We start from the raw sequence: 24,654 nt of genomic DNA, 5'->3' as shown, positions 1-24,654 counted from the left end.
TCTGAAACTGTGTGTGTGTGGTGGTGATTTTTGCCCCACAAGGGGACATCTGGCAATATATAGGGCCATTTTTTTTACTGCCACAATTGTGGAGGGGTGCTACTGGCATCTAGTGGGTAGAGACCAGGGATGTTGCTAAATATCCTACAATGCATAGGATAGCTCAAACAACAAAAAAAAATCTGACCCCAAATGTCAGTGGTGCCAAGGCTGAGAATCCATGTTCCAAAACAAAATGACCACCCTCAGTGGCCCCCTTCTAGATCCAAACCAAACTATGAAACCAAGAGAAAGCGTTCAGCAACACAAACTGAAATAGCCTTGATTCAATCTTGTGTAGATAGGGAAACTTCATGTAAGGATTTTATATTTCGTTGTGGCATTTCCTATTACACCTAGCTTACTAGAGCCTAGTACAAGGGGATGGAAGCTCAAGCTATCATCATCACCATCCAGATTCCACACTGGAACTTGACTTCACAATGCCTCACTGGCTGTGCACTTTGGCATGGCCCCTCACGTAAGGTTTCCAGTGAGACAGAAAATCACTCAGACTCGTGAGCCTGTACCAAGCAGCAGGCATGAGAAGGGAAATGAGGTAGACATCAGTAGACCAATGAGGTGGAGGTGGAAGCTGCTGAAGAATGGGGAGAGAAATGGCTGAGCCAGGCTGGTTTGGAATCAGACTCTAAACTGCCAGATCCAGCTACCTAAGATGCCACCTGCCACAGGGAAGGTAGGCAGAGCTGCTTCTGAACATTTAAAACCTTCTGCTCAAGTGTATTCAAGCAGTTTATGCTCCACAGCAAATCAATCAGAAAAAAAGGTCTTACCGGGGGTGCTGATGGTGGGGGAGGGGGAGGAGCCCCCAGAGGCGGGGGAGGTGGAGGCAGAGGAGGTGGTGGCGGCGGTGGCACTGGCATGTGTCACGGTGTTGATATCTCCTGCTTATGAATGGTCCCAAGAGAGTGGCTTCTGCTCTGAAAAAGAGAAAAAGGATGGCTTTAAACTTGGATTTCTTTACTTATATGCAGGAAATGCATATCTTGCAGATATATGCATATTATAGGCAGCTTGATTCTTTCACCTGTTCATTCATTCATTCATTCATTCACTTGTTCATTAATTTATTCATGGAGTGCCCACTGTGAGGCAAGCCTTGTGCTGAGTGCTGGAGATTGACAAAAGCAGCCAGATTCTAGAGACAATTAGGTGTTAAAACTGATAGAATTTAGCTATTTGTGTCGCAACACAAATAGAATATATACATATATATGTATATATATAGCAATTCTTCATTCCATAATAATTTTTCCAGATAACTGACTTCTACCTCTTTAGCATTAAATTTTTAGTTTTATCATTTTCAATCATTCTGCATAGACTCCCATTTTCCTAAGCAGAGCAAATAGAATGAAATGTAACCTTTTCTGAATGTCACAGGCTCCACATGAACTCAGGACGCCAGCTTCGAGCAAGGCTTAGGGCGTTAGTCATTTTCCTGCCTCTTTCTCTTCTGTCAGCTCTTACTTTCCCTGCTATTCCTGTGTCATCATTTCTACACAGCCATCTGGATGAGGATGGGCCACCCCTCTCCTCTGCCTAGACTTTCTATCTGGTATTTGCTATGCAGGGGGCTTTTTGGCATGATTCTACAAACATGATTCTGTTTCAAATAGTTAATATTATAGGAGGTCTGATCTCCAGATAAATGTGTGGAGCCTGTATGTGTGCATGCATGTGTGTGTATGTGGGTGTGTGTCTTAGAACCCATAGCAAGGCACATTGCAAGGACTTAAAATCTGTATTAAAGAAAAACCCCATTAGTTTACAAGAATTGGAAAAACCTATATAAGAACCTAAAAGCAATCAAAGCAGAAACTGAAATAAATCTCACACTTGGGCAGGGGTGATTTTGTGTTCCTGCTGTCCCTTTAGTCACTGGAGGACCAGAACAAAGCCTGTCCCTCTGTTATTTCATCTTTAAAATCCTGTGGCATTTATATTTTTTCATGTTAATATTCTTGTCTCCACAGAGGCCAAAAGCATTTATGTAATGTGATGTTTTCTTGTTAGCATAGTCCACTGAATTTTGCTCACCTAATATGTTAGTTTTTATCTTTTTATCAATGGCAATCATGTGACACACTAATCACACTTATTTCTATAATAATCTTCTAAGGTCAGGGCTTCAACGCCCTAGCATACCCCTTTTTATAGGTAAAGAAAAGGATGTTCAGAGACATTAACTCTTTTGCTCAAAGTCACCTATACTATAACTAAGCCTTGGGATTGGAACCAAGGCTTAACAGGTTCTAAAGTCCAAGAACATCAGATTTATCATTTTAACCCCTTTTAAGTACACAATTCAGTGGCATTAAGTGCATTCACAATGCTGTGCAACCAGCACCACTATCCATTTCCAGAACTTTTTCATCATGCCAAACAGAAACTCTGTACCCAAAAAACAATAACTCCCCACTGTCTCCTCCCCTCAGCCCCCAGTAACTTCTGTTCTACTTTCTGTCTCTATGAATTTGTCTAGTCTAGGTACCTCATATATGTGGAACCATACAATATTTGTCCGTTTGAGTCTGGCTTATTTCATTTAGCATAATCTTTTCAACCTTCATTCATGTTGTAGCATGGATCAGAAATTCATTCTGAATTATTCCATTGTACATATACACCACATTTAGTTGAACCATTCATCTATTGGTGAGTGCCTGGGTTGCTTTCACCTTTGGGGTGTTGTGAGAAATGCTGCTATGAACATTGGTGTACAAATATCTCTTCAAGACCTTGCTTTTCATTCTTTTCAGCGTATATGCAAGAGCGGAATTGCTGGATCTTATGGTACCATCTTTTTTCCCAGCAGGGTTAATCTAAAATTGTATAAAAATTGCAAATGGCATAAAATATGTGTCAGTACAACTTTTTTGGGGAAAGAGTCCATCATAGTTTTCCTAAGAGTTCCAAGGAGGTACATAAGCTGATTGTTGTACACAACTACACTTTTCTTACGAAGTATTTCAGGTTCCTTGAAAAAAGGAGCCTGATCATCACTGTGTTACTGCCTCATTCCTTGATATTAAAACAAGAATGGAAAGACAGAAAAAGAAAATACTCATCAGAGTCCACACCATAAAACCGTAGTGAAATTGAGCAGAGATCTCATGGGGTAGTACGTGTTTCTTTCAGGTAACATCTATGTTATTTTATTACTAAAACTAAACTAATGGTGTACTAAGCTAATACACACAATGACATAGGGTCAGACACAGTTAGCATTTTACAGGCTGATGCTAAGGCAACTTGGATGCAGGCCCACAATTTAGTTGGAACAAGCATAAATTATCAGATATTTGTATTTTAACAGTTTCTTTTACAGGAGGCACTGGGTCTATTTTTTTATGATCTTTTATTCAACGGCAAAATATTTTCAGTCAAAAATTTATAGCAAGGATTAAAGAGTTGGTTGAAGTATTAACAGAACAAGAGAATATAGAGAGGTCTCATTATATAAGGATCTCATCTTTTAACTAAGACACATGACAGGAGACAGAAATGCTTCCCCTGGTGAAAAACCAGAAAGGGTAGGGAAGAATAACCTTTAAAAACTGAAATACCACTTACCTAAGGGTTTTGTCATTTACTTAAGAAAAAATAACTGTATAGAGAGACTTTAAGGAGAACTGCGGCAGAGCTATTCCTTTAATCCCTCAGCACATGGCTAGATTACATCTCCCAGTCTCCCTTGCAGTTAGGTGTGACCACAGACTGAGTTCTGCTTAATGCAATGAAGGTCGAAGTGATGTGCTATTACTTCTGGGCTGGTTCAGAAAGACCTTCTGCCCATGACTTTTCTCTTTCTCCACCCATTGACTGGTAGCAAAGGTCCTATGTGTTGGCAGAGTCACAAGATGAAAGGAGTCCGGGACCCTGACTCACCTGTAAGACCACCTGCCAAACACCTGATTAGACTTTACAAATGTGAAAAATAAACTCCCATTGTGTTAAGCCATGAAGATTTTTGAGTTAATTTGTTTTATCCACTAATATTGAACCTATCCAATATAGGAACTAAACAAAATACAGTCAATTCTCATTATTCACTATAGTTATGTTTAGAAAGTTGTCATGAACACAGAGTGTGATGATTACTTTTATGTGTCAACTTAATTGGGCTAAGGGCTGCCCATCTGGCTGGTAGAACATCATTTCTGGGTGTACCTGTAAAGGTGTTTCCAAAGCGGGTTAGCATTTGAATCTGTAGATGGAGTAAAGGTCTCCCTCACCATTGTGGGTGGGAGCCATCTAATCCATTGAGGGCCCGGATAGAACAAGACAACCCATGGCCAACGGCACTAGGAGTCATGTCTGAACAAATCCTATTGAACACTTGTATTTTCTCCATAAGGCACAACGCAGCCTTCTTGGGCTTAAGAATACTAGGCAGCGCTTCAAGCACTTTGCTGGAGGCCATTTTAAACTGCAAAACCACCAACAGTAAGTACAAAATTTGGAAAAAAACGTGGCATTACACAGACTGCGAGAGGGACACTTGTTTATAGGATGAGAGCTGAAGCAAGAAGGCAATGTCCTATTATTTCAACTCAGCTGGGAATATGCTTGTCAGTGTCTACAGTTTTTCACCACTTTTCACATGCCTGGGAATGGCCACAAAAGCACCGTGAGTACTGATTTTGGAGTTGTAAATATACTTTAGTGAGTACACGTAGGTGAATTTGCAAATGTAGAATCTGCAAGTAATAAGGATTGGCTGTATACCTTTTTGACTCTCCCACCCAGTAGGTGCTCAGCACTGCACTGGGGACTTGTAAGAAGTTTTATGTAATTCTCTCAACAACCGTGTGGTAGACGCTGATATTTCCATATGACAAATAATCCAACTTTGCCTCAGAGAACTATGCAATTTCTACTAAATTTCAGAAAGATCAGCAGAGCTGAGTTTAAAGCCCTGGTTTTTCTGATCTAAAACCCCATTTCTTTTTTTTTTTTTTGAGACAGAGTCTCGTCACCCAGGCTGGAGTGCAATAGCGTGATCTCGGCTCACTGCAACCTCCACCTCCTGGGTTCAAGCGATCCTCCCACCTCAGCCTCCCAAGTAGCTAGGACTATAGGCACACACCGCCACCCCTGGCTAATTTTTGTATTTTTTGTATAGACGGAGTTTTGCCATTAAAACCTCATTTCTACTGCACTGCATTACTTTATTAGCTTGATATGATTCAGGTCAAGTTACATCCCTGCTTCCATTTTGCAAAGATTTAAAAATATTTTTGAGACCATTAAATGAAAGAAACCCCATAAAGGTGACTGTAATTCTTCTGCTTGCTCCTCCCTCACCTGAGCAGCCTTGGTTTCTATCTAGTTTTATCTTCAGGAATGTGGGAATGCTTAGGTGCCACCCAGATGCCGCCTTGCTGAAGTTACAGGGAAGAATTTTTCAAAATCCAGGATTGGAGGATAGTTTTATATGTAGTGTTTGATGGCTGTGAATGGCTTTTTTTTTTTTTTTTTTCAGATACAATAATTAAGCAATTATCTAAAGAAGTATATGTTAAAATCTGACAGTTGAGAATGCTGAGCTCCAGGAAGTCAGGGGCTGCACCCAAGAGCTCTTCAAGGCTTTGTGTTCTCTCAACCCATTTAAAAATGTTGTTTTGCTCTGAAATGTATTTAAAATGTTTAGGATTTAAAAGGCCAGATTCTCAAAGGCTTTCATACTTTCTCCCAGTTCATGAACTATCTGAAAAACAGCATTGAAATGCACATACAAACACCATTAGAGGGTGGTGAGGGAAACAGAACTGACAACGACTTCCATGGGAGGCCCAAATACAGGAGCTGGTCTCAGAACCAGACGGCCCTGGGTTCTGCTTCCACCTTTCCCTTTTCCTGGCTGTGTGGTCTTGGTCAGGTCCCTTTACCTTACTGGGTCTCCTTTTCTTCATTTGTAAATTAGGAGCTATAATGCTTAATTCTCTTTGTTGTCACTATTAAAACAAACACTGTATATGAAGACACAGTACACGTCCTGACACATACATGGAAGTGATACTTATCATCATAACTACGTTAAAAGCAGGAGTCAGTTCAGGCCCGGTGGCTCATGACTGTAATCCTATCACTTTGGGAGGCCGAGGCGGATGGATCACTTGAGGTCAGGAGTTCCAAACCAGCCTGGCCAACATGGTGAAACCCCATCTCTACTAACAACAACAACAAAAGGTGTGGTGGCAGGCTCCTATAATCCCAGCTACTTGGGAGGCTGGCTGAGGTGGGAGAGTGGCTTGAATTAGGGAGGCAGATTTTCAGTGAGCCTAGATTGCGCCACTGCACCCCAGCCTGGGCAACAGAGCGAGACTCTGTCTCAAAAAAAAAAAAAAAAGCAGGAGTCAGATAAATGCCCCAGGAGAGGTAGAGAGTGCTAAGGGATAGCATCATCCATTCAAACTTAAGGAGGAGGCACAATAAAGAAACACTTGGTAGAAGTGATCTTATTTTTCACCAGGCAGAGAGGTGAATAGAGGAGTCTGTTCTAGTAAGCAGGAGCAGCAAATACTCAGAGATTCGGAAGTGGGAGAACACAAGCAGCTTGGGAGGCTCTGCATGTGTCGGGGAGAAGAGGAAAAGGTTGCCATGATGGAGGCTCTTCAATGACACTCGGCTATCCTGCAAGCGTCTTCTGCCTTGGGCCGGGGTGCTCATCTGTCTTGTGGTTGCCCACCGTCTTTTGAACATTTACCCTATGCTGGAGGAATTTTCCACATTGTGAGTCTCACCTCCTCCAGCCAGAAGCAGGAACTCCTTCCCCAGCATCCCTTGCCAGTAGGGAGCAGGCTGTGACCACCCACTCAGAGGTGGGCTAGATAACAGGTGAAAGGGCACGGATGGGACATGGCTACAGGACGCGAGCCTGGGTCTGCAGTGGGAGCCCCTGTCAGCATGGATTGGGTGATATTGCATGGGAATACGAGCCCAGTATTGGCCAGAACCCCCTACTTCCCTCTTCCAAAAGCCCCATATCTATCTAGATTTTCGCACAAAGTTCAATTTTGAAATCTGAGTATATAATTTAAAAAGCATTTTTAAAAGCCAGTGGGCCACAGAGCACAGAGCACATCTGCAGGTCGCAGAGGACCTGCATGGCAACCTTTTTAGCGGGAGCTATTCCAGGGTGAGGGTACGGGCGCCCTACTTGATCCCTTTCTTTCCCTACATGATCAGCCTGTCTGTACCCTTCAGAAGTGATGTGGACTGAGCTTGCCTCTCTTTTAATAAAAATTTATATATGTCTGTGTTCCAACCACACTTTGTGAGTTATTTCAGAAAGAAAGAACTCATGGTAAGCAATTTTACACACTAGTTGCTCTCGTCAAACTCTTTTTTTTTTCCCAAGAGTAGCCTGTGAGAGTACAGCTGTTCACACACAGAAAGTGTGCTTACATTTTAAAACATAAACAAGAAAGATTACTGCTACTGCCTGACAAAAGCATGTGGGCTGGGTGCAGTGGCTCATACCTGTAATCCCAGGACTTTGGGAGGCCGAGATGGGTAGATAGCTTGAGCCCAGGAGTTCAAGATCAGCCTGGGCAACATGGCAAAACCCCATCTCTACAAAAAATACAAAAAAAATTAGCCAAGTGTGGTGGTGCACACCTGTAGTCCCGGCTACTCAGGAGGCTGAGATGGGAAGATCACCTGAGCCTGGGGAAGTCAAGGCTGCAGTAAGCTGTGATTGTACGACTACAGTCCAGCCTGGGCGACAGAGTGAGGCCCCATCTCAAAACAATAATAATAATAAAATAACACATTTGACTAGGAATATGCAAAGAAGGTACTCTGTGCAATCCTAACTTTGTATGTTTTGACACTGTTCCTCTTTCAAAGAAACACATCCCTTGTTTCTTTGGTTATAAAATGGGGCAGAGGGAGAAGAATAAAGATTTCTCACTTCTGAATGAATGAAGGCTAATAAACCCCATGACACAATATATATCTCATATTATGATCTCAGTAGGGTCCTGCTACCTCTAAGGGTCCATCATTCATCTATTAAAGGTACCTTGTGGCCAGGAAATAGCAGCCCACAAGCCTACATGCAAACGAGATACAAATAAAGGGGTTCTCAACGTAAATGTAGTAAAGTTTCTAAAGCTGTAAGTAAAATAATAAAATAATTTTAGTTTTTAAACTTCTCTCCAGGTGATGATGAGAACGATTTATGATGGTCACTTTCTGTTGTCACTTTCTTGTCACTTAATGAGCAAATTCTCTGGCCACATCTCTCTCCTTGGACTTCCAACCTATGAGATCTCATGCCCCACCTACCACTTCTGTCAGTTAAGACTGTCCTCTTTTTGGCCAAATGGAAGTTGCTGCTCTCACTCTTCTCAATGATATAAAAAATCTGTAAATATTTAGCTTTTGATAACAGTGAAGCAAATTAGCCCTGACACAGCCCTTACTATGTATCAGGCACTGTCCTTAGAGCATTTCATATATTAGCCCTTTTCTAGGCACCACGACACCCCAATGAAATAGATACCATTATTATCTCCATTCTCCAGATGAGGCAATTGAAGGAAGGAGAGGTCAAGGAACTTGCCCAAGGTCACACAGTCTCAGTAGTGGAGGAGTTGGTACTCAAACCCAGAGTGTCAGGCTCCAGAGGCCAGGCTCTTAAGCACCATACTAAGTAAGGTCACTTGTATACAAATGACTTTCATGGTTTTTGCAATAGCCGCATACCACCTAAACTCATATTTATTCAACATTTACTATATATCAAGTCATGCTTTCAGTTAAATAAGTTTATTTTGGAAAATAAACTTTATTATCATAAATGGAAAACCAATACCACTTGGTTTGTAATAATGGGAAGTAATAATAAGAATAAATGGAAAGTAATAATAAGAATAAATACAGGATCTCAGGAAGAATAAACACTTGGAAGGTAATAAAAAGAAAGAAAGTAATAATAAGAATAAACACAGCCATTATTTAAAAATGTTTATATACTCTCTAAACTCATCTCCAGTTTCCCCAGCAACACCTAAACCAGGCTTTGGGGAACAGTGATCTAGGTGGTATTTACCAAACTCCAGTCGAGGGTGAGTCACCGGAGATCTTGTTAAAATGCAGATTCTGGTTCAGCTGATTCAGTAGGTCTGAGTTGGGGCCTGGGATTCTGCATTTCTAACAAGCTTCTGGGTAAGGCCAACACTGTGCATGTGGGGCCACGCTGAACAGCTCTCCAATGTGGAAGGTTGTAAGAAAGGCACCATCTCCGCACAGACCTACTGAAGCAGAATCTCTGGGAGCATCTTATCTACAGGGGGGTTTTATGCTCGCTAAAGTTTGAAGAACCCTGCTCTAGAACATCAAGGATGATGAAAGCATTCTGTCTCCCATTGAGTCAGAAGTTGTGGCCTCTACTGAAAAGGCTCATTTTCACGTAGATTCATTTAATTTCAGCAGGCTGGGTCCATGCAAATAGCTACTGTACTTGGAATTGATTATGACATACAAAGTGAAAGGGAAACCATCGCTCTCACACAGGCGATATGAAGGACTTCTGACACCTGAGAAACACCAGCCCAGACATTGGCTCCAGAATCTGAATTGGCTCAGCCCTAACTGGGTATTATAGTTAATTATCTGCTGAAGTGTTGAAAAGATTAATGTGGGTTTGTGAATGTGAATTCTAAAATGGAAACATACTTTAACCACATCTAATATGAAACCTAGTATGTCGCACATTCTAAGAAGAGCTCATAAATTGGTTTTCTTTTATAGGACTCTTATTGAAATGCAGATTTGTTCCCAGATCATTCATTGAATTCATTCTAATTTTTGAATAGTATTTGGTGAAAGGAAAAATGAAGATATTAATGATATTTATCACTGACTCAGGCATTTAAATTAGGGCTGAGTTCCATAAAAATTGTTATAAGTGTGGCTTCCAAGGGTGAAAGGAGAAAATATTGATTTCCTGTCTTTCTTTTCTTTCATCCTTGAATTAATTAAGATAAGAACTGGGCTTATTAAAAATACATAATATTAGTCACACATTCACGAGTAAGCTTCATTTTATATAACAGTTATGCTTCTAAAATAGGGTATCTCTGAGTTTTGGAAAATCAAGGTAAGCCTTAAGCATAAATAAGGAGCTTAATATTTTTTTCCTTCAACTTTTAAGTTCTGGGGTACATGTGCAGGGTGTGCAGGTTACACAGGAAAACACATGCCATAGTGGTTTGCTGCACTGATCAATCCATCATCTAGGTATTAAGCCCAGTATGCATTAGCTAAAGGGAGTTTATTGTTCAACAGAAACTTACAATTAGTATCATAAAATAATGAGCCATCTTACAAAATGAATGAGCACCTCTTTATGTTATGATGCTAGATTTTATACTAATGGTGTTTTTTTACTTTCTTAAGGCTAAGGTGGTAACTTTTCACGTTGTACGTACTCCAAAAATGCTATTATTCCAAAAATCATTGAGGAAATAATGTGCAGATGGGAGGTGGTATGGCGTACAAGAAGAAACAAATCCTTTCTTTCCAAGTTTTGGGTGTGACTTTAGATTAGTTTAAGTACTTTAACCTTATTCCTACTGCTCCAGGACAAGCAGATTCTGATGCCCTGGCTCCCTCGTCCAGTTTGAAGTTAGGCTAAAAACTCAAACAGCCTGCAGCAAGGAGCCTCCCTCACCTCAGCTACCAGGCAGATTCCTTCCTGAGGCAGCCAGTACATCACTGACAGCCAAGTCTCACAAATCGACTGGCAGGTGTCACCTCTCAGTGTCCATGACATCACTCCCAGATTTAACACGTACTCCTCTCTAGACTACTTACTATGAAGTCAAACTCCACATCTCATCCTCCACTGCGTTCTGGGCCTTCTCCATTTTACCCACATCCCACTGTTGACATTTTCTTATGTCCTTTTTTTTTTTTTTTAAAGAAAAATACATCTCTAAGTCTTTGCCCATGGTATTCAGGCTGCAGGTCAGGGCCTTCACCATCTGGAAAATACCTACTAACCTGCAAAACTGTGTTCAGGTGCCAGCTTCTCTGCATTGACTTTCTTCTCCCTTTGGGAGGGCTAACTGCCCGTATAGCACTTTGCACTTTGGTCACACTTCTATTATGGTACTAGGCACTCTGGCAATTTTCTTCTTTTTCATTTTTGTTTTGCTTTGTTTGAGACGGAGTTTCGCTCTGTCACCCAAGCTGGAGTGCAGTGGCATGATCTCGGCACACTGCAAGCTCTGCCCCACCAGGGCCAAGCAATTCTCATGCCTCAGCCTCCAGAATAGCTGGGATCACAGGCATGGGCCACCATGCCCGGCCCTATTTTCCTTTTATATGTCTCTGTGTCCCCCTTCACTGGACCATGGGCTCCTCAAAGGTTCAAAGATAGGGACTATGTCTTTGGGATATTGGTATTGCCAAGGCCAAAAGTAATGCTGAATGCCAAATACCATTGCCTTGGTGTATTAGTCTGTTCTCGCGTTGCTATAAAGAAATGCCTGAAACAGGAATTTATAAAGAACAGAGGTTTAATTGGCTCACAGTTCCGCAGGCTATACAGGAAGCAAAAAGGCATCTGCTCCTGGGGAGGCCTCAGGGAACATTTACTCATGGCAGAAGGTAAAGTGGGAGCAGTGTCTTAAATGGCAGAAGCAGGACTGGGGTGGGGGTGCCACACACTTTTAAACAACCAGATCTCGTGAGAACTCACCATCATGAGAGCAATGATGAGGGGATGGCGCTAAACCATTCATGAGAAACCGCCCACGATCCAATTACCTCTCACCAGGCCCCACCTCCAACACTGGGGATTACAATTCGACAGGAGATTTGGACAGGGATACAAAAATCCTAACCATATCAGTTGGTACTGAGATTTTTTTTATCAAGGCAATGGCATATAATTGGCAGGAATCAGGCTCCCGCAAAAGATGGAGACAAACCTTGTTAGCAGAACATTAAGAAAGTTCTATGTGAATCTAGAAATGAGATATCATCCTAATGATTGTTAAAGAAAAATATTACAAACTAAAAGAGGGAAGAGAAGTGTCAACGTTTCTGTCCAATGGCAGACCTCAATATCGGCGTGGGAATAACATATATTCTGAATGTTGGGTTCTCCCAGGAGATGGAGGTTGCAGTGAGCCAAAATCATGCCACCACACTCCAGCCTGGGTGACAGAGTAAGACTCAATCTAAAAAAAAAAAAAAGGAATCTTTGGTTCTCAAAGCTTACAGCGCTCACTAGAAAAGCCTTTGCTGGCATGATGGAAAGCAAGGCAATCAAAGAGAAATCATTTGATAGTTGGAAAACTGGTCTCTAGTTCTGGCTTTAATTCCCATCTATTTCTTCATCAAGAAAAAGGTAGAGTGTTTATTCTTTCCTAAGTTGTATAAATATGAGGAGCAAAGGAGTATTGCTTTAAGACAAATATTAAAGAAATTAAAAATTGCATATGATCCTCTCCAAAAAACAAAGTTCTTCCAAATGTAATTTTTTCAAGTAAGGATATGGTGGCTTCTTGGAAATGGAAGTGGTCTTACTAAAGGGCAGCAGAGAGGAGGCAGCTTGCTTTTAGATTTCTAGATTTAAAAACCCACTTTTCAAAATAAAGTTCAAGAAGGTCTTCCAGTTTTAAGATGGTAAAAATATCTGTTTCTTCCCTTTCTTGGAAATCATCTCAAGATAATAAAGAAAAAGAAAATTTTCTTTGATAAAACTGTATCTCCATAACTCTGCACTTTAATGAATGAGACAGGATGGTTCATTGCCCAGGATGGTCTAATACAGGGTGTGGATATGCTGTAGAGGATACATTTGTGGCTGTAAGCCTCAGACAAAGCCTGCAGAGCACTGCTCTCCAAAGTGGGAAGCATTAGCTCCTTGGAGAAGAAAACTCATCAACTCTTGTTTAGAATAACAGAAAAGGGTGTGTAGGATGGCAGCAGGACTGATCTTAGACCCTAGACCCACCAGGGAGCAGGGAAGATGGCAAAGGCAAGGCGTTTCTATAGGAGCATTCTAGGAATGAGGTAGGCCAAGAAGACAGTGAGTCTTGGGCAACCTTAAAGCTACCCACCTCTATTGACTGGGGAATGGAAGGTCCAAAATTATTTGCAGGCACAGATACAAATGTGCATTTCAATGAGTCTTAGAACACACATACTTCTCTCTCTCTCTGTCATAAGGAGTTCCTCCCTAAGCCAAAAAGAATTCTTGCTGGTCTGGAACTTGCCATGGTCATTTCCTCAAGTAAATCGGAAAATAGTTGGTCCAAGAAGAGTTCATCTCATTTTAAGATGAATAATGAAAAAGAGAATCAATATAAGATCTACACAAAAAAAAGAAACTAAGAAAAAAGTAGGGAAAGGAATAGGAAAAGAATGATGATAAGTGAAGAACATTTACTAGAAAAAATACTGCTGTAAAGCAGATGAATGCTGTGACAGGAAATACAATTATTAACTCAAAGGATTGAATGAAATAATTAACCTTTGAAACAAGGACTCAAAGAAAAGAGATAAGGACTCTGAGAATATCTAGCAAAATAATAGAGGATGAAAAATATCATGGCAGAAGTAAAAGAGAAAAATGAAGAACACACTAGAAGAAGCCCAAAGAAAACAGGTATTGTTGAAAACACACTGAGTACCATGGAGGATTGAGACAAATGAGCAGAATGAAATGTAAATGGACAAAGAATTTAAAAGGATTAGAGAGAAATTGCTAGATATGGAAGACAAATGAAAAAGATAACTGGTTTTCCTGAGTAAAAGACATAAACAAATGGAAGAGAATAAATATTCGAACACATAATACCAAGCATATAATTTAAGAAAGCTTTTCAAAACGAAGATTTAATTCTATACATTTAAAGGTACAAGGCAAGGCACAGTGGCTCATGCCTGTAATCACCACACTTTGGGAGGCCAAGGTGAGAGAATCACTTGCACCAGGAGTTCATGAGCCTGGGAAACACAGGGAGACCCTGTCTCTACAGAAAAATTAAAAAATTAGTGGGCATGGTGGCATGTGTCTTGTCCCAGATACTTGGGAGGCTGAGATGGGAAGATTGCTCGAGGCCAGAAGGTGAAGGCTGCAGTGAGCGGTGATCAAACCATAGCACTCCAGCCTGGGTGACAGAACGAGATCCTGTCTCAAAAGCAAATAAATCAATTTATTAATAAATAAAACAAAGGGTCTATGATATCCAAAGGAAAATCATATAGTTTTGGAGACATATTAGCCATGCCATCATATCCCAGAGTAACAATGTGTGATGTAAAAGTTTATATCCAGCCAAACTGTCATTGTAGTAAGAAGGCAAGCGGCAAATGTTTTTAAACACGCAAAATGTGTGTTTCTTGAATTTGTATTGAAGTTACCACTACAGGAAAAATGTCAGCCAATCAAGAGCTGAGGAGAGAAAGTGGGACAAAGAAATGGCAGTGAGTATTGAATTAACGGCTGAATCAAGACTGAAACAGCTATGGAAATATGCTATCGGAAAGGAAGGGAACTACTATTAATCAAGGAAAAATGGAAAAATGTAACTTGCAAAAGTTATCAGGTAAAAAGGAAGATAAAGTGGAGATATATGCATGCTGATTACTTAGCTATTATACTGAAGCATAATACCTTTAAAGTTAATAAATCAAAATATCTTTAAAGAGAATAAATTGTGTATATTTCTCACAGGAGTATAAGTCAAATATATTAAAAGGTTTAGTTTTGGAAAAACTAAAAAAAAAGTGATTATATCAACTAGAATTGAATGTTAAAAAGGAGGTTTGGAAAGGGATAGAGGAGAGGTGGGAAGAAGTGGATATTCAGTATGACTTCTGCTGGGGAACCACTGGGTACTCTCTAAATTAAAAGAAACAACAACAGAGAATTATTATCATTATAAAGGGAACTGCTAGAAGAACTAAAGATAGGACACATCTCCCAAATGAATTACATGGGCACAAAGTAAGGAAAAAAATAGATCATTAAGTGACATGTAAAAAAGCAAATTAAGCAATAAAAAATAGAAAACAGAATACATAACAAAAATGATAACAAACATATCTGTCATATCAATACACATAAATAGGTAGAGCTCACATATTAAAAGAAAAAGCCCTCAAACTGGACCAAATTCAACTATATACTGTATAAAACATACACACTTAATTTCAAACACAGAAAATTAAAATCAGCATAAAAACCATTAAACAAGGCAAAGAAAGATTCTTTATAATGGCAAAGGGAATAATATACAAAGTTTGAGTTAGCAGCCATGAATATCTATGTTCCAAATAGCAGTAACAAAATTAATAAAGCAAAGCTACAGGATATTATTCAAGGAAAAGCAGGCAAAACTATATTTGGATCAAGACCTTCATGGGTTATCTCTCTGTCCATATCATACTTAGTGGACATATCTCTCTGTCCATATCACATTTACAAAAAAGTAAGGTTTTAAAATATATAAATAAAATAATTGCAAGGTAGGGGGAAATATGTGACTATACATTCTAAATACAGAAGACACACATTAAAGTGTCCCTAAACTAGCCATGGAAGGGACTATATATTAGCTGTAAATAGTGCAAAGAAAATCTCAAAAATTCTAAAACATAGAAACAGAACAGACAATATTTTCTGTTCACAATCCTATCAAATGACAAAAATACAAAGAAAACTTTAAAACTCTATTAACTAGAAACTTTTAAGCTTTATTTAACAGCTCTTGGAACAAAAAGATATGAAAACCAAACTTAATGTGTACTGAGAAAATAAGGATAATGAAAACATTGCATATCAGAACCTATGGAATGCAGCTAACGAAAAATTCAGAGCAAAAGTCATAGCTGTAAGTAACTATATTTATAAAACAAAGAATAAAAACTCTCGAGAAGCATGAATAACAATAATATAAATCTAAAGGAAGCAGAAGGGAAGGAATTCACATTTATTTGTGAATTTTTTAAAACCAGATATTTAGGAATTAGAAAAAAAGATAAATTTTTAAATGAATATATCTAAAAGCTTAGTCTCCGAAAAACAAAAAACAATAAAATAAGTAATCACCTTACCTTAACTAAATGAGGGGAGGGAGAAAGAGAAAGCACAGATACACAAAATAAAACAAGAGACAGGGAAAATAATGATAGATAGAGAAGACGCTAAAAGATTTTGCTGAAATCTCGGTAAAGAAATCTGAAAACTTGGATTGAAACAGACAACTATTATGAAGAGTTGAATATGAAAATACGAGTTAATCAAGTGATCAAGACAAGAGAGAACATCTAAACAGAAGAAATAGTGAAAGTTGTCAAAGATCCACCACAAAGAAGTGTGAAAGATAGATGACTGAATTCTGCCCAATCTCTAAGAAGCAGTTAATTACCACGTAGCAGTCAGATCCAAACCTGAGAAAGACTAGAACAAATAAAAAAGAAAACTACTGACCAATCTCATTTATGAATATGGAGGAACAAAATAATAAGCATAAATAAACAGAATTCGGCAACACACTAAAAATAATACATGCCAACCAAGTAGGGTTTAAATGCAAAGATGTTTTAATGCTAGAAAATCTATTGATATGACTCACTATACTAGGGGCATGAAACAAGAAAATCGTACAATCATCTCCATAGCTGCCTCCAAATAGCTATAACATAACTTAAAATACATTATGGCAAATGGAGAAAGACTAAACAAATTCCAATTAAAGTCAGGAACAAGACAAGAATGTCCACTATTGTCACTACTAGTTATCATTATCCTAGAGCTAGTAGTCAATTCAATTAGATAAAAGAAAGAACTAAATTGTATAATAGTTGAAAAGAAGGAGGCTCAATTATCATGTTTCCCCCCAAGTAATATGGGAATATACATGGAAAACCTAAGAGACTCTGTAGAAAAATTATTTTAATTATTTTTTAATTTTTTGAGACAGAGTCTTGCTCTGTCTCCCAGGTTGGAGTGCAGTGGTGTGATCTCAGCTCACTGCAAACTCCACCTCCCAGGTTCAAGCGATTCTCCTACTTCAGGCTCCCAAGTAACTGGGACTATAGGCACGCACCACCACACCCAGCTAAATTTTGTATTTTCACTAGAGATGGGGTTTCACCATGTTGACCAGTCTTGAACTCCTGACCTCAGGTGATCCACCCACCTCGGCCTCCCAAAGTGTTGGGATTACACGCTTGAGCCACTGTGCCTGACTGGAAAATTATTTTTATTAATAAGATAATTTAAAAAGGTAGCTCTTCAAAACCAATACACTCCAAAAAGTATCCCTGTATTTAAACAATAACTGCCAGAAAATATTGTGAGGAAATAATTGTGTACACAATAGCAACTTTAAAAAAGTATACCTAAGTGTAAACTTAACAAAGTATGCACAGACATGAAATAAAACTTCAAAACATTACTGAGAAACAGTGAAGACATGGAAAAACACATTTTAGTCTTGGGTAGGAAGACTAAATATCATACAAAAGTTGATTTTCTCTATATCAATGTATAAATTTAGGGTGATCATAATGAAAATACTAACTTGTTTCCTTTTTATAAGTACTCAAGGTGACTTCAAAGTTTACATGGAAAAATAAAATCATTGGATAATAAACAAATGATAAAGCCACATTCATTAAAACCATTTGGTATTGCTATATGGAGAATCAGTAATGGTAATAGACCTGAGAGCCTGGAAATTGACCTAGGTATTTTTGGAAATTTTGGTTATTATTTAAAAAAAAAATCCCATTGGATATCAGTGGGGAAAAGATGAGTTATTCAACAAAAAGTATTGAGTAAATTGGTTAGTAATCAGGAAAAAAATAAAGTTAGGTAACAATGTAAGGATCTCATGCCTCATATTAAATTCCAAGGAATCAAATTTTTAACTTCTAAAAAAGGAAATTATAATCATACTAAACATATGACAGAATTTTTAAAATCAACAGGTCAGAAAGACCTTTCTAAAAGGTATAGAAGAAAAGGTTTCTGCAAAGCAATAAATACATATCTATATACATAAAACCACATTAAATAAAGCCCAAAGTCATACTACAAATTGGAGGGAAATTATATTAAAATAAGTCATATTATAAACTGGGGGAAATTACAGTAAAATAAAAATTACAGTAAAATGGCTGTTTTATCTTCTGTATAAGGTGTTCCTACAATAAAAATCAATAACCTAATAGAAAATACACAAATGGGCCTAAACAGTTCACAGATAAGGAAACATAAATGGCAATTAAACACATTCAAAGACCCTCAACCTTATTCCTCATGAGAAAACGCAAGTCAAAACCACAATCAGATACCATTTTCACCTGTCAAACTGGCAAAGATCAAAAGTTTGATACGTATCTGTTGGAGAGAGTGCAGGGAATCCGACAATTATTGGTAGGAATATAAATTCGTACAACTTCTGTGAAGGGTAATGGGCAAATGTAGCAACATTTAAAGATTCACATTTCAATTCTAGGAATTTATCTTACTGATCTTTCTCACGTGTGAGAAATAATTTGTACAGTGACAAAAATTGCAGCATTTGTTTTAATAGGAAAAGGCTGGAAATAGTGTATATACCTGTCAACTGAGAACTAATTATTAAATTATGGTTCATACATTATACTGACATACTAGGTAGCTGTCACAAAGAATATGGCAGCCCTATATGTATGAACCTGGAATGATCTCCAGGTTGTGTTACGTGAAAAAAAGCAGGCAGCAGAAAATGTATATAGAATGAGTTTGCAGCTGGGCATGGTAGCTCATGCCTGTAATCTCAGCACTTTGGAAAGCGGGGGCAGGAGGATTACTTGAGGCCTAACATTCAAGACCAGCCTGGGCAACAAAGCAGGTCCCTATCTCTACTAAAAAGGAAAAAAAAAAAAAAAACAAAATTAGCTGGTGTACCTGTAGTCTCAGCTACTCAGGAGGCTGAGGCTTGAGTTCAGGAGTTGGAGGCTGCAGTGAGCCATGATCAGGCAGGCCACTGCACTCCAGCTGGGCAACAGAGAGAGACTCTGTCTCTAAAAAAATGATGATGATGATGATGATGATGATGCTGGGCAACAGAGAGAGACTCTGTCTCTAAAAAAATGATGATGATGATGATGATGATGATGATGATAAAAGAATGAGTATGCCTTTTCTCTGGAAGAATGCATAACTAGGTGGTCTGAGGATAGAGTATAGGAAATATTTTACAGTGAATATCTTTTCTACCCTTGTTGAAGTATCATGTGCATTATTACTTATTCAAAAAATTAATAAGCAAAAGTTTAGGATTACCACCTCAGAGAAACATTTTAGTTGGGACAACTGTGAAGAAGTATTTTTAAAAGTTTTTTGAACTATCTGAATTAGGAGATCTCTTTACACCTAAAAGGCAAATATAAAGAAAGAAGAAGATTAAAATGATCTTGACGATTTGGTCCAAATGAGCAGCTGCTGGAGCCATCGAGAGTAGGACTCAGCACTGAGGGTGGGATTTGCTGTGCTGGCCTTGCACACAGACTTCCTGGGACAGCTGAAATCACCACTACAGCCATCCACAAGTTAGAGGCAACTGACCAGGTGCACTAGGAAAATAGGCAAGAGCAGAATAAAATAATTCCCCCCAAACCAGCCATAACCCCTATGGTTTAATTCTTCTGTTATCACATGGTTAATGCACAACAAGGAATGGTTTTAAGACATGATGCTCTATTAGGCATGGATCATTTGTAAGTTGGTTGCAGCTGTAACTGACCCTTGTCATTCATTACCTGTGAGAACACAAGCATGCTGGCGAGAAGGTGCACATGTCTGAAATAACATGTGGGGACTCTAGTCCCCCAGCCACAAAATACTGCACCCATAGATCCTATGGACAGGTATCTTGGCCCGTCTTTTTTAGACATATGTAGTTCATACAGATACTGTCAAAATAATTGCAGATCAAACACCATCCCTTAAAACTCACTGAGCATGCATGTATGCCAGGAAGGACAAGAGGCATAAAACCAGGCCACTCTAGCCTTCCTTCTATATCTGCAGTCAAATTTCTAACCTCAAGACATACACATTTGGGTGAAAACCAGGACAACAGCAACAAAGAGTGAAGCAAAAGCCTTTAAAATGTGGGAAAAGTGAATTTGAAACTCAGGAAAAAATGGTTGCTCACTTGTCTTGTCTTACTGTTTTTGTTTTGTTTTGTTTTGTTTTTGTTTTGTTTTTTTTGTCTCCTCTGACTGTGTATTTCCAAATAGCCTGTCTTCAAGCTCACTAAGCTTCTCTTTTTCTAGGTAGTTGTCTTACCTATTTCTGAAGCTACTTTATTTTTTCTCTGAATCACTGGAGAGAAGCACGACTGAAACAAAAATGTTTCATTGAAACGTTTAAACGAGTGTTAGAATAAACGGAAGCTTTAAGGGACACCAGAGACTTAAAATTGACTCCTGTTGTTAAAAGGAAGAAGAAAGTACACTTCTGATTCTTTTCCTTGGTTCTACCATGTGAGGGGAAAATGTCCCTTCTTCTAATAGGGTGGTAATAACTTACATCAGCCACATAGGAAAGGGGCCAGTTTCATTTTTGACTACCACTTAATTCCCTGGGCAGTCATGGTTGGTGCTTCAATACTGATGTACATGGTTGGGAGGGTGCTCTGTTAAACAGTTCACTAAGAAAAACAATAGTTCACATGTACTGAGCATATTCCCTACACTAGCAATTCTGATTGTCACTTACACAACTATCTCTCATCCCCTAAAACAACTCTTCACAACAGATGTTATCATCCCCATTTCACAGGTGAGGAAATGAAGACTCAAAGACATAACGTAATCACCCAAGATCAAATAGCTACGATGTGACAAAATCAGAACAAACCCAAGTGAATTTGGTCCCAAGCCTGTGTGTTTTCCATGACTCTCCAGCCCTCGACAAGCACATCAGTCTCTGCACAGTCCATGCAATGCAGCAAATACCGTACCGAGCTTCTTCTACCTGTTAGGCACTAAGCTAGCCATGCAGCGAAACTATAAACACGAGTAGCAGGTAGTCAATAAATGTTTGATGAATAAATAAATCCATAGCTACATGGTTCCTGCCCACAAATGATAGCTTGTAACACTTACTGAGGGTTACTATGTGCCAGGCACTTTTGTAGGAGAAGGCAGAAAAGGAAGGGGGGAGAAAAAAAGAATAATAAAGCACAGGGTATACAAGAAAACACAAAATAAGTTCCAGTATATGAGTAATCATAATAACTGTAAACAGATTATTAAATTCATTTTGGGAGGTGGAGGTGGACGGATCGCTTGCCTAGGAGTTCGAAACCAGCCTGGCAAACATGGCAAAACCTCATCTCTACTAAAAATACAAAAATTAGCTGGGTGTGATGGCACGTGCCCATAGTCCCAGGTACCTGGGAGGCTAAGGCAGGAGGATCACCTGTGCCTGCGTGGTCGAGGCTGCAGTGAGCTGGGATAGTACCACTGGACTCCAGCCCGGGTGACAGAGCAAAACCCCGTCTAAAAAAAAAAAAAAATTCTCTTACCAAAAAGTCCACATATTATAAGATTCCATTTATAGGAAATGTCTATAGAAATAAAAAATAGATTAGTGGTTATCAAGGATTGAGGGGAGGGAGATGAGAAGCTACTGTTAACAGATTTCTTCTTGGGGTGATGAAAATGTCTGGAATTAAATAATGGCGATGGTTGCACAACTGTGGAAATTCTAAAAGCCACTGAAATTGTGTATTTTAAAACGCTGAATCTTATGGTATGTGAATTATAGCTCAATAAAACTGATTTTTAAGAAAAAAACTGTTGTAGCATTATTAATATCAGGACAAAAGAATCCAGGGCAAAAAATATGAATAGAAATACAAAATAGTTTGGAAGCATACATGAAAATTGACTTAATTGTGCCATAAGTTATGGATAAGTAAAAAGTGTCAGAAAGTCTGAGCCAGGCCTTCCATGACTGAAGCAGAGGAGGGTATGAGCAGAGTCCTGCCCTGTGTGAGTGCATGGGCGCTGTGGCTTGGGAGTTGTGGCAGGAAGCTCACAAGGCCAGGTTGTCAAGAGCTGGGCTTTTGGACCTTATTTTGTAGGTTTTTAAAGACAGGAAAGATGTTGTTAGACATTTGTGTTCTAAAAATAGCACCGTGGGGCTATATGTGGAAACTGAATTGTAGGGAGAGGAAAGAGCAAACAGGTATATCAATTTGGGGACCCACATGAGTAAGGATGGGTATTTATTTAAATCAGAGTAATGGCAATGGGATAAAGCCAAGGAGGAAATCAGATTGGATGTCTGGGATGGGGAACAAGAGAGAGCCTGGGGTGACCCTTTTGCTCCTTGGTGGTCAAGACAATGTAGTGTTAAACAAGGAGACGGAGGAGAGAGTGGGAAGTGGTGATCAATGAGCAGAGATAATAGATTTTAATTCGAAACATTTTGAGTTTGAGGTACTTTTGGCAAATGGAAATTTAGATCTGAAATTGAGAGAAGCAACAAGGCTGGCAATAGCGATTTAAGAATCTTTACACAGGCAGTTGGGTGCATTTCATTCTCTAACACTAATGCCATGAAGATCTAGAAAAGTACAACATTTAAAATTACTGAGTCACCTTCTGTAATTTCTAATTAAATCAGAGACATGGCTAACAATGGAAGTCAGTCAGATGGCTGATACTGCTAGCTGCCTACTCAATAACCATTCCCTCTTCTTCCTCACAGCAGAATCCCTAGTTTGAGTGATGGAGTTGCAACTTACCCAGCTAAAAATATTTGATTTCTCAGACTCTAATATATTTAGAACAACCCTGTGACACTGTTCTGGCCAATGAGATGTAGGTGGAAGTCCTAGGGAGTGCATCACTTGCTGAATAACAAGGTAAAACCTCACTAATAGAAGGACGTTAATTCTTTTATTTATTTGCACCTTCCCTTGTCTTCTTGCCTAGACTGCAGATGGAAGCCTAGAGATACCGCAGCCATATCATCATCATGAGGCAACCAGATTTAGGATGAAGTCCTATAGGCTAAGTGTGGTGAAGCAGGAAGATGGATGGACACCGGTCTCAGATAGCTCCTGCACAGGCCCCAGACTGTCTTTCTTGGGAGTCTAATTCCACAAGACAAATAAACAAATCTGTTTAAGCCAGATTCGGATGCGTGCACTGGTTTGGCGTTGTTTACTTTGGCAGCTGATACAATTCACATCTGGATATATATATGGGAGTGGGGGAGCTAAAAAGACATGAGCACGATTATTTCAATAATAAAAAATGTTTAAAAAATAAAATATTTATGCTTTCTAGCACTGGATTTTTCTTTTTCCAAACAGGTGATAAAATTTTGCAGCTAAAGAGAAATTATGGACTGCCAGGATTAAGAAAATTCATGAATACATAATCATCTGTTAATGAGTACATGTGCACAATGACACCCTTTGGACTTTTCCTGGATGAGGTAAACTGATCTGGCTCATTTAAATGACTTCAGCCAGAGCCAAAGTTCTTAAAGATGAGATTGTTCACTACCTAACTCTCACAAGAATTACAATCTTTGGAAGGAAGACTCTGGCTCTTCCAGGCACTCAGCAAGCATAGCTAAGAATACAGAATGTCCCTGAACCACAGTGTTTTGGCCCTGCAAAGAGCTTTTACTGAGCCGTGTGGGATTATGCCTCCGGAACTGCAGTCAATAAAGTTCTAGGAAACACTTACTTTTGCCTTCTACCACAACACTTCCATTGTCTTTATGGCAGGGATGATGTTGAAGACTTAGGTCTCTATGGCAACAGTGAGTGCATTGAAGACCTGCCAGGAGAAAGTTATCCCAGGTTTCAGGACCAGGAAAAGCTGTGTAACTGATCTGTTTTTATCTCATGGTCACTGTGGATCAGGTAACTATTTATGTTTTCTTTTTTGTTTTGGCTGCTGGGAAGCTCTGGCAAACTTTTACTCCCATTTCTGGAAACTATCCACAACTTATGATCTATTCGGGTTCTGTAAATTACCTCTGATTTTATCTCACTTTCTAACCCACGTGTTCCCTTTACCTCAGTTTCATTATCTATTAATTTTATGTTGTTTACTATCTATTTTTGTAAACTCCTTGAACACTTTATGGAACACGGAACATTTAAGGCAAACAATTTTTAAAAGCATCAGATCATCATCATAATAAAAATAATAATGGCTAACTGACTGAACATTGCTATGAATGAGGAACTGTCCTAAGTACCAAATCTATCTTACGGCTGGGCAAGGCAGATCATACCTGTAATCCTAGCACTTTGGGAGGCTGAGGAGGGAGGACTGCTTAAATCAAGGAGTTTGAGACCAGCCTGGGCAGTATAGTGAGATCCTGTCTCTACAAAAAATAATAAAAAAAAAATTAGTCAGGCATAGTGGCATGTGCCTGTAGTTCCAATTCCTCAGGAGTCTGAGGTGGGAGGATCACTTGAGCCTAGGAGTTGGAGGCAGTAGTGAGCTGTGATCAAACCACTGCACTCCAGCTTGGGCAACAGAGAAAGACCCTGTCAAAAACAAACAAAACAAAACAAAACAAAA

General features: G+C 39.2%; 1 long non-coding RNA gene across 1 annotated transcript; it reads left to right on the top strand.

Moving 5' to 3' along the window:
* Positions 1–651: 651 nt before the first annotated feature.
* Positions 652–23,242, top strand: LOC108585032. Its single transcript, XR_001900824.3, has 2 exons — positions 652–736; positions 23,041–23,242. It is a non-coding gene; the product is annotated as an uncharacterized LOC108585032 (long non-coding RNA).
* Positions 23,243–24,654: the final 1,412 nt, after the last annotated feature.

This window comes from Papio anubis, chromosome 4, assembly GCF_008728515.1.
Source record: "Papio anubis isolate 15944 chromosome 4, Panubis1.0, whole genome shotgun sequence".
Taxonomy (NCBI): domain Eukaryota; kingdom Metazoa; phylum Chordata; class Mammalia; order Primates; family Cercopithecidae; genus Papio; species Papio anubis.
Note: the sequence above shows the minus strand (reverse complement) of the source record. Positions and strands in the feature narration are given on the sequence as shown.